At 46.1% G+C, this 11,377-nt stretch overlaps 1 long non-coding RNA gene across 1 annotated transcript; it reads right to left on the bottom strand.

Annotated features, from left to right (window-relative positions):
- Positions 1-3,621: 3,621 nt before the first annotated feature.
- Positions 3,622-10,977, bottom strand: LOC115316363. Its single transcript, XR_005715657.3, has 3 exons — positions 10,871-10,977; positions 5,211-5,416; positions 3,622-4,237 (listed from the first exon to the last, which is right to left on the bottom strand). It is a non-coding gene; the product is annotated as an uncharacterized LOC115316363 (long non-coding RNA).
- Positions 10,978-11,377: the final 400 nt, after the last annotated feature.

The following is an 11,377-nucleotide window of genomic DNA, read 5'->3' as shown; positions in this document are numbered from 1 at the left end:
GTCAGCTCCGCAAAGGATGGTTTTGTTTGTTTGTTTCTTCTTTTTGTTTCCACTCCGGCGGTCTTCAGCGTAGGGTGTTTCGTAAATCCGTTTCCGGTTCTTTCGTTAAAAAAACAAAACAAAACCCCAAATAAGCTTTAAAATTGTTTTTATTGCAGTGTTCTTTTAAGAAACGGAGGGTGTGGCGAGTACCGAGCATATCGTTATCGCTTCTCAGCAAATGAGATCGCGATATTTGTCGATAAGAACCCGAAAGAATTAATCAGGAGGCAAAAAGAAGCGTGTACATAATAGACCCCGCCCTTCGTTTTTTAGGTTGTCAGAGACTATGCGAAGCGCAGGTTCGTCTGCATCTTGTGCGCTAGTTCCGGTAACGTCAGAACGCCAAGCTCTGATTGAAAGGATGGTGGGCACGCAGACTTCAATGCCAGCTGCCTTCAATTTATTCTAATCCAGCCAGTCAGAGCACGGAGTTCTGACGTCACTGCAACCCCTGCGCAAGAAGCAGATGAACATGCTCCCCGCATAGGCCTGTTTCGGCCAAGGGGGCCGGGCGTGTCCTGAAGATACGACCATGGAGTGCTGACGGTAGCGTCATATGGTGTACTCCGTTCATGCCTAGAGTTGCCCTGAGGAGGTTTCTGAGATCGCATAAATATGTCGATAACTCACTGCCGCGCGACGAATAATGGGAGTACTCAGTACGCCCTTCCCATCGTCTTTCCTCCCGCTACCCCGTAGCATACGCAAGCAGGCGCAGGTTACCATAGCAACAACGTTCGAGCACCCCAGAGCCGGATAGCCAGGTCGGATCGTCGGACGGGCGACGAGCAACGATGGCAGAGGGGAGAGGGTCTGCACCTTTTTTCATCTCTCTCCTTCGTACCGCACCGCCTTTGTCGTCTGCTGCGCCAACGCTTTGTCGAACCTAGTCGAACCCTGCCACGGTCGCGGTCCAAAATAAGTGGAGTCTGTGACACTGCAAGACATGAAGGTGAGTTACTTCCGATAGCGAACTCAAGTCACCTTTCGCGTTTACGCTGCAACTGACACGGTATTCCGCCAACGACGTACGACGTTCCGGCAGATGGGCGGGATGGCGGATGGCTGCGACAGCTGCTGGCGGTAGCTGCCGCGACGCGCGCGCAGCCGCGGAGCCGCAACGAGAAATCGCGTGATCTGTACCGAGGGTTCCCGAAATACCCTCCACTTCCTCGAGGAAGTGTAGGGGCGCCTCATTAGACCATATACACAGAGCCATAGATGGCTCTGCGTGGATGGATGGATGGGTGAATGCGGCTGAGCCCTTTGGATCGGGCGGTAGCTTAATGCCACCTAGCCATTTTGTTTTACCATTTAAGCTTAGAATATTTAAATGTGAAATCTATATTCACTCCGCACTGCAAAGAAAGTGGGGCTATAAAACCCCCTTGCCATCAGTTAATAAGAAAATACCTAGTTTTCCCTCGCTTTCTGCCACCATTCACTCAATCTTTGCTTGGTAATCTCTACAGTCTTGAAATCCACTCTCCCTTCACTGTCTCTAAAACCCCATGACTTTATTAAATCCATGTTGTCTTCGGTAGGCATAGGGTGAAGCCCTTTACAGTCAAGTATCAAGTGCTCAGCCGTCTCGTCCTCCTCTCCACAAGCAGTGCACACTGTATCCATTTCCTGAAAAAAACCAAAACCATACAGTGCACACTGTATCCATTTCCTGAAAAAAAACCAAAACCATTTACTGAAAAAAAAACATTTGGCGCCTATATGAAAATAAACGGGTCCATACCTGTAACAGTTTAACCATACTGGTCACCAGTTTGTCAAAGGGGTCGCCCGTATGGCTCAAAGGGGTCCCCCGTATGAGCCATAACGGTCACCTATTTGGACAAACAGGTCACTCCTTTGTCAAACGGGTCGCTCGTCTGGGCAAATGGCGACTCGTTTGGACAAAGTTGTCGCACGTTTGCTCAAACCGGTGACCATGTTGCAAACTGTACCGGTTTAATCAAACGGCTCTCCGGAGCCCGTTTGATACTGAACGTACAGATCGGCGGTGTGGGCACGCCTAGCGTTTCAGCCGTGGCAGCCAATGTTTCCGGAAGGCTGGAAGCGCCGCTTCATTGATTTCAGATCGTCCGCGTAATGCAAGTAATTATATTTATATTTCAATTGCGCTGATGTTCGCTTATACTGCAACTAAAACTAACACCTTTTCTTGTTGTTGTTTTACGTAAACGCGCGACGTTGGTGAGGCGATATTTTCGACAGAACTTTAAAACTGTGTCCATCTTTGTTACCTCAATTTACTTATTCAGCTCGAATCTCTCTCGCAGAAGACGCGACCGCGTGAAAGAATGTACGTCTAGATTCCGTTTCACTTAAATTCAAGACGCAGCGAAGCCCCAAGTAGCACTAAACGTAGCCACAATGTTACTGGAATGTTGTCAGGTAACGTTGCCGAACGTTGCTAACGACCGCGGATTCTACCGTCCAGTAACGTTACACCACAATGTTACAGTAACGTAACTGCATACGTTACCTGGACATTACCCAAATAATGTTACTGGAACGTTGTTAGATAACGTTGCCAAACGTTGCTAATGGCCACCAGTTCTACCTCCCAGTAACGTCGCATCAAAATGTTGCAGTAACGTAGCTCTCTACGTTACCTGGACGTTAGATCAGTGATGTTACTCGGACGTCGTCAGCTAACGTTGCCAATTGTTGTTAATGGCCACGAATTCTACCATCCAGTAATGTTACACCAAAATGTTGCACTGACATTACGGCTTACTTAAAAGTGAAGGAATAAAAACGCGAAGAACATGCACAAACGAGCACTCTTTCATTTCGCAACAACATTTATTTTTTCAGGAGCAAAGAGTCGCACACAGGTCGAGATCAACTAGATACCGAAGGCGGGAGGGAAGAGGGGGATAGGGAGATAAGGGCCAGAACTGGAAAAATCTGGGAACCTTGACTAAAATACATGGAGTGTCACTGACTAAACCCTTATCTTCCTGAAGTTCCCTCGATCCAGCCTTCCATTTGCAGTTAATCTTGATCTGTGTGCGTGTCTTTGCTTCCAAAAAACAAGCGTCATAACTAAATGAAAGAGCGGTCATCTGTGTTTGTCCTCAGTGCTTTTATTAGTAAACATTTTAACAAAATGCTGGCACTGGCCAGATATTACTGCATGTGTTACTTGGACATTATTGAACAATGTTACCCGAAAATTACTAACATTGACAAGCGTTGCCAGGAAACTGCATATATGGTTGTCATGAAGTCATTTTTTGAGCCGGTGCCTGATATGAGTAAATGGATGAGCATTACAGGCCATTAATGAATTAGCATTTTGAAGTCCTAGAAGCAAGACTCCGGAAGAAAACAAGAGGTTATTGGAATAAATTTATTTCAAAAATGAAACAAACGTTACAAGTACCAGTGTATTCTTCTGTTTCTTACAAGCTATTAGATCTACAAAATTGTAAAGAACACAGTAAATTACAAGGCTGATCTGCATGGAAATAAAAATGCAAAATATTAAAATTCTCAGCAACATAAAGCAAGCAGCTTGAAATAAAATTCTAAATATATCTCAAACTATCTTGGGCTAGGACATATAAATAAATAATGGAGGCAATAAACCAGAAAGGACTAGAAAAAGAACATAGATTTTAAAACTTGTAAAAATACCATACTAATGTGTACATAAATTAAATAAAAGAAACCACTAGCTAGGGCTAAAATGTATACATGAATAGAAATAAAAGGTAACATATGCATATTAAAAATTGCCATAAAAAATTCAAACAACAGGCACTCACTCATGGGATGGTTGTAAAAAAAAGAGAAAGAAATCATTAGACAAAAAAAGCTTTTAAATGATTCAAATAGCATGATTTTTTTTTTCAATTCCATGCATTTAACACGGTTAACCAATTCCATGCTTCCAACAGGGATCAAAGTAACCAACTACAGACATTTAAAACTATAACAGAAAAATCAAGGCAGAAACATGCTGAAAAACAGTGCAAAATGCACGGATAAGAGAACACACAGGACAAGGTGCTGTGTGTTCTTTTCTCTTTGTCTGGTTTTTGCACCGTTTTTCAACATCAATTCTTACCAACTAGCCCAGCCCAACTGTCCATTCTTGTAATCAGAAACATGCTTGCCTTCTCCCCTTGTGGCAGCCCCTCAGTCACTCCTGGGAAGAGACACGCTGCTCCTGCAAGAAAATAAAACAAAAAAGTTGGTTGCGTTCAGATTTCAGTGCAGAGAGTGTCATCAAGATAAAAAAAAAAATGCCTACCTCTGTCCTAACACAGTTTCGCCTCAGTTTCTTTGCATGCACAAGCCATTCTTTTCATCCAGTTTAGACCTTTTCCGCAAAGTGTGACCTACCCACAAGGAGTGATGCGCCTGCTCAAGCATGTTTTGATGGCTGAGCACTGGCAACACGTTCGGCCAACAACCTGATATGGCAGTCCCACAGAAAACCATGCCATGTGTCTGATTCTCACTCTCCTTCTAGGCCTCTTTCAACTTCTTTACACTGAAGCATAAAAAGCTACCTGCTAGCAAAACAAACTCTCTAGCTAAGTGAAGCCTAACGTGGACCTAATGATAACATGCTAGAAAGATTTTTAGGCAGTAATTGGGGGCCCTGTCCAGAAGGGTGTACGCCTCCCCCCTCCCTCCGAGTGGCGTCGCCGTCGGCGTAATTGTGAGGTCACGTGACCCTCCTGAAGGGGGGTAATGTGACCTCGGGAGGTCACGTGACCCCGCGGGGACGTTTCGGCACAATAGGGAGTTTTCGTAGATCGCTTTCACCGTCCCGCAAGGCCCTCCGCAACCCGCAACGATAGCGGGAACTCCACAGTCAAGGCTATCGGCGCGCAGGCGCAGTAGCAACTTCTTCGTTGCGGAAAGCTTAGCGGAGGGGGCAACGCGGTCTACGAAAACTCCCTAATGCCGGAACGTCGCCGCGATTACGGCGAGGGCGACACCGCTCAAGCCGAAAACGGGCGCCTAAGAGCTGCGCTGTAAAAGAAACACCAAAACAGCAGGTGCTCAATAAACAATATGGATACCATTCACTATCACAATTGCGGCTAACCAAGCTGAGGCTAATCACATAAAATAAAAAATCTAAAAGCTAGAAAGCGTTAAGAAATTGTAGCAACAAAAAGCAAACATACACGTGTGCGTTTTTGCTTGGGCACTGGTGCACGTTCTGGAAGTTGAGGGGCTGGCTGAGTGCTAGGTCGTTCCTGCAGAAGAGGCAAGCTTGACGGAAAAGGAGCAGTCTCTTCCTTTTTCTTTTCTCCCGCTCTTCATTATTCGTTGATAGGTCGGACGCCGCTTCCGGATTTTTTTTCTTTGAACTTTGCATCTTCATATGTCACTGAAACAAGAAAGCCGAGCACACCAGTCAAATGTTTAACCACCACAAGCTCGTTTGCGCCCCAACCTTTTGTTCATTAAATCAAATATGCTCGCATTATGCTTAGACAGTTTTTAGGTTAAAGCCTGCCAACTTTTTCGGGCTCATGTATATAATCTGTCAGGATCGGGCCAAGCTCAGACTTATATTAAACAAAACAAATATTTTGTCGGGCTTGGGCCGGGCTCAAGTTTCTGTCTAAAATTCTGCCGGGTCCGGGCCGGGCCCGAGCCGTGTCTCTTCAAGGCCAAGTCTGGCCGGACCTGGAAATGAAATATTCTATCGGGCTCGGGCCGGGCCCGGGCCATGCCTCTACCGGGCCGGGTCGGGCCGTGCCTAGAAATTCTGGCTCGTACAGTGCTCTAGCACACTCTACATTAGGTGAGCAGAGCCCGCGCTCTGCTCTAAACAGAGTGCGGCTCTGCTTAGAGCCTATTTCTCTGCCCCAAGGTTCTCAACTCCTTGCTCAGGGCACTCAATGGCATTTCTGGCTCGTTTTCCTTGACTGGGCTCGCTTTTTGACAATATCTCTGATTTTTCCCGGTAATTAAAATATTCCTGACTATTCGCGACTCCAGCAAAACGGACGCCGCCAAGCGGGAAAACCGGGAACCAGTCGGTCCAGGTCGCTCCGCGCCCCGCCGCGTCTCTGATGGCTTTCGCGGACACGTGCTGTCGGCGCGGGGGCGAGCAATGTAATTTGACGAAGGTACGACAATTTCTTAAGTTTGCCTGAGTGTTCATTAGTGTGGTGAAGCCTCAGTAGATTGTTTCTTTCCATCATGTGTTTGAAAACCCGTTTACTCCACAACACACGGTCGCGTGCTTTCAATTTTTTGGATGAGGAGGAATCACGGAAAAACGTTTTTATTTCTCGTCTGTCTCTAATCACATTCAAAGTGACGACTGCTTGGTAACTGATAAGTGGTTTCTTTATAAGGATGTAGAACAGTGGACTGAGGTCGACAGACGAAGTGTTTCACTGGAGGGAACACCAATGTTGCAGTCAAGTGAATGGGAAGGTTCGATAGCTGCTTTCCTTGAGTTTGGTTGCCCTCGATTAGCTTCAAGTTAATTTGAGCCACTAACGCCGGCCGGTGCGTTGGCTATTCATCTTGGCGGCTTTTCGCCGAACAAGACCACATTGAAGGAGTTGGGCTAATTTCGCAATTACTTGATTCAGAAAACCTGCTCGCTGCATGTGATTAATGAGGGAAATTATCTGCTTTCAAAAAATGGGGGACGCGTCTCGCAAGGTTAGAAGCTGTCACGTCATTAGGATCTATCGCGCCTCCAATATTTATATTATAACCCCTGTCGAAGCCAGCAGCAATATACGTCTACATTGCTCAGGTTGACCGGCCACAAAAAATACTCATTTTATCCGTTCAGGATTCGAAGTCAAGTTCAATGCCAGAGAGGTTCTGCGTGAATCTCCAATGAAGACTCTCTTCAGTTTGTCCGCACTCGTCTCCGTTCTACCGGCTAGAACCATTTGGCTAAGTTGAAGTAGTATCTCTCTGTCTGTCAAATATACTTTTATTCAGCAGTTCACCTAATAGTTAGTTAACTAAGTTCATATTTCAACCCGAAGAATACACTAATATCGCTTTAGTGGGACATAGTACGTAATATAATACATAATCCGCATATTCGTCAAAATGACTTCTCGATTGCTACTAAAACCTAAATTGAAATACGAGTATCAGCTGCTTAGTGAAGCGCCAGCGAGTTGACATGCTCCTTGGCTCAAGAAGCGCTTGCTTAATTTTTGTAATTTTCCTGCAGCCTGTGTTCTTGACCGAGCACACGACTGGAGCTGTTTCTTGAAACGCGGACAGGCACAAGAGCTCAATTTCGCGGACAGATAAGTCGCATGGTCGAGGCATGCGAGTTAGCTAAAAATTACTCTCGGTGAAACAATTTTGTAGCCCTCGCCGCTTTCCTTAGATGATCAAAACTAATTAGAGTCTATTACCGTTTCTCCGGAGCCCATAGTTTCGGTTTTGATCGAAGTCTCCGAAAGGAAAGTTTGACATGAAAAGAACAAAAAACACCGGCAAAACAAAACTATGCTCGGCAAACAAAAAACACCGGCTACACTTAACTGTCTCAGTTCAAATACCCGTAAAATTGGGCATTCAACAAAAGAAAATTTGTTAAATTGAATGCGCCACCCATTCAGGCGGCGCGGCCGAGCCGACGCGACCTGGACTCAGCCGCCATGTTTGTTTGGTGGTGGCGCCCCCTATAGGTCGCTGGAGTCGCGAATTCCCGGTTGCTAGACACCCGCTATACTTACAACATGATGCCATCACCTGAAAGGAGAATGTGGCCCAGTCAGTAAAGGGCTCTTCACGCTCTCAGTTACCATCATCAACCGATTTGATCTGTAGGGTGGCCATGCCGTGCGGCCATTGCACACCCAACAGGTAGGAACAACTGCAACATTATTTTCCGCCAAAAAATAGACCACAGAGTACATTTCCTGAAATCAACAAATAAAGCAACAAATAAATGGACAACAGAGTACATTTCCTGAAATCAACAAATCAAGCCTGTATTACCTCAAAGGCCACTCATAAGCCACGAAAAATACAGTTTTCGAATTAAGCACAACCAATGTGCAACGGTTGCAAACATGGATCCCACTTGCAAGTGAAGTAGAAGAAAAACTGCATAGCCCTGGTTATATTGCAAGCAGACACACTTCCACCTGATGTCCTGCACACTCCACACTGAATACTACTTGGAGAGCCCTGTAGCTCTAAAAAGTCCTAGCTCTGATGATGGCAACTTTGAAGTATAAAGGTTGCTGAGATTCCGGAAAAACTGTCCGCAGATGCTACGGTTCCCATCCGACTCAATGAAGGATGGATGGATGGATGGATGGATGGATGGATGTTAATGGCTATTCCCTTTGTTACGGGCGGTAGCTTGCGCCACCTAGCCTAAGTCTAAAAAGACAAAAACGTGATTCCTCCCGCCCTTTTAAGACCAATTTTTCTCCCCCTAACTATCACCAGGCAGTGTGGGATATCACCAGGATGACCTTCGGGGGATCGGGCAAAAAAACTAAAAAACATCACCCCCCTGCCTCTTCCCCCCGGCGAGGGAGTCGCCAATTTTCCTCTGGTCAAATCTTTTCGGCGTTACCCCAGCACCGGACCCACTGGGAGACAGGGTTGAAACTTTGGGCCGGAGCCACGCGGGAGGGAGTCCCAATTTTCCTCTGTCCCAACTGTTCCCAGCTGTGCTAGTTAGTTGTCCATCGTTTAATTTTCCCTAGATAATTTCCACCAATCTTCTAATCGTCTCTTTGTCACTGTAATCTTTTTCTCTACCATCCTTCCATCGTCGCCAGTGAAACCCAGGGCCCCAGCCAAATCCGTTACCCCTTCAGGGAGGGCAGGACGAAGCCCCGTGCACTTCAAAACCAAGTGCTCCAGTGTCTCGCTATCATTATGCCAGGCGGCACATAATGTGTCGGTCTCCTGAAATTTAGCCCTATACGTCCTCGTCCTCAAAACTCCCGTTCTTGCCTCGAACAGCAAAGCACTTCCCAGTGAATTGTCAAATAGCTTTTCCTTTCTTATCTCCTGCTTTCGTGACCTGTACACTGCTAAAGCTGATTTCTCCTGCATTCTCCCCTCCCACATTTTCCTCTCCGCCTCTTTCACCTTCTTTTTCACTGACGTAGTCTGTTCAGCCCCATCACCAGTGTGTAGATATTAAAATGTAAGCTTTCGGGTTCGGTTCGTCCATTTTGTGTTTAAACTTTTCATGTATAAATACTTGAATACCTTACGTGCCCACCGCGTATCCTCCATTTCAGTCAACCTTTGTTCAAATTTCAACTTACTAATTGCTTCCCTGCTCTCAAAAGACGACCATCCCATGTCCCCCTGTACTCCCTCATTTGGTGTTTTTCCATGTGCTCCCAGCGCCAATCTGCCTACGCTTCTTTGTCGAATTTCTAGCCCTGATTGAACCTCAGATTTCATGCACAGCACTGCATTGCCAAAAAACAGTCCTGGCACCATCACTCCCTTCCATATACCTCTGACCACTTCATATCTGTTATAGTTCCATAGTGCCTTGAGCTTCATAATAGATGAATTTCTTTTCCCTTTTCTAATTGTATTCTCCTCGTGTTCCTCTAGATATTTCCTTCCCTCATTGAGCCAGACCCCTAGATATTTGTACTTTTCTACGTGTTCTATCACTGTGTCCTGTATCTCCAGGGGTTCCCCCTTCTCATCGTTGAAAACTATTATACCCGACTTGTCCCTACTGAATTTTAGTCCTAAACTGTCCCCTTCCCTGCTGCAAATCCTAATCAGTTCCTGTATTGTCTCACGGCTTTCTGATACGAGTACAATGTCATCTGCATACATTAACCCTGGCAATAGTTGATTTACCTTATGTCCTTCCTCCATGTAATTCAGGTCAAAACCTAGGTTGCTCTGTTCTAATCTTTTTTCCATCTCACTGAGGTATATCATAAAGAGCAGGGGAGACAATGGGCAACCCTGTCTAAGTCCTCTTTTTATTGCTGCTGGTTTTGTAGTTTCGGCTTCCCATTTCATAATCACCCTAGTTTCCGTATAAACCCGTTCTAGGAACTTAACCGTGGTTCCCCCTAGGCCATACCCTTTTAGCTGTTCCCAAAGTTTTTCCTGATTCACATTGTCATATGCCCCTTTGATGTCCAAAAATGCTACCCATAATGGCCTTTGGCTTGTCATTGCTATCTCTATGCATCTCTATGAAGTTCCTAACGACAGCAATGTTGCCACCCTTCAGTTGAACACAGTTGTCGGACGGCTTCAGAGAAAAATGCGCTCCGTCTAAAACAAGCTCACAGCACTGGGTTCCCTTGAAGCTTGGCGGCTCAGGTCCGTCTCGGTGTTGCTTGAGCAGAGCACAGTTCGGCTAGGGTCGTCATAGCACAGCTGAGCTTTATGAAGTGTGCATAAAAGCGCTTTTCCAAATGGCTTCTAAGGAGCACTGGCCCCGGGGAACTGACAAGGGGATAAAGGAAAGGGAATTTTGAAGACGGGGGAGGTAACGCGGGGAATTCGCAGCGGGGATTTTGACACAGGTGTTTTGAGATTAGGTTATTTCGTGCACCACCCGTATCGCTCGTCTCAGATTCGCACTCGGAAGCTCGTTGGTACTCAAACTCTCCGGAAAAACTTGCATGTGCTGCCACGGCCTGTTGTCCAGGTGGCAGAGGGAATGCTTCCTCAGTGTCCACCGACTCCTCACTGCTCATATCCCAAATTTCAAGTTCCTTGCGAACACTTTCGACTACCCTACGTCTTTTTTGGCGATCAGATAGCTCTGATAGCGAACGCTTCGCCCGCTCCATTGTTCAGCACAAGTAGCAACAAAAACAAAAATGAAACATACCTTTGTTTACGTATCCTCCACGCCGAGAGAGCGGCAGAGCGGTCCGATGAAACAGAATCGGGCTTTGAGGGTCCGTTGACATGCGGTCACGTGGTCAACCTGGCCGACCTGGCGACCTGGCTTCGACCTTGCTTGGCTTGAGCTACTTGCACATCTTGGCTGCATCTTGGCGTCTTGGCTTATCAACAGTGTGAGTAAACGACTAAACATGAAGTGTCAAATAGGAATAAACTCTGGAAATTTATCTGACAGTTATAAATTAAGTTTTCTTTAAGAATTATAAAACATGAGATTGGTTGGAGAAATTGGAAATTAGTATAAGCCGTACAGCCATAACCGTAAAGCCGTACTTGTGCAATCAGGGTGATCAGGGTGGACGGTGGTGATGTGGTGATCTTGCAACGCCTTGGAGTGAATCAGTGGATGACCTCGACCGTAATATCGGTAATGATAGGGAACTGTTAACGTCGAAACGGTAGTACCGTAGCTATGCGACTGTGCTGTGCC

Source organism: Ixodes scapularis, unplaced genomic scaffold, assembly GCF_016920785.2.
Source record: "Ixodes scapularis isolate PalLabHiFi unplaced genomic scaffold, ASM1692078v2 PGA_scaffold13__105_contigs__length_92229423, whole genome shotgun sequence".
NCBI classification, from domain to species: Eukaryota; Metazoa; Arthropoda; class Arachnida; order Ixodida; family Ixodidae; genus Ixodes; species Ixodes scapularis.
This window is presented reverse-complemented; position numbering and strand designations above follow the sequence as displayed.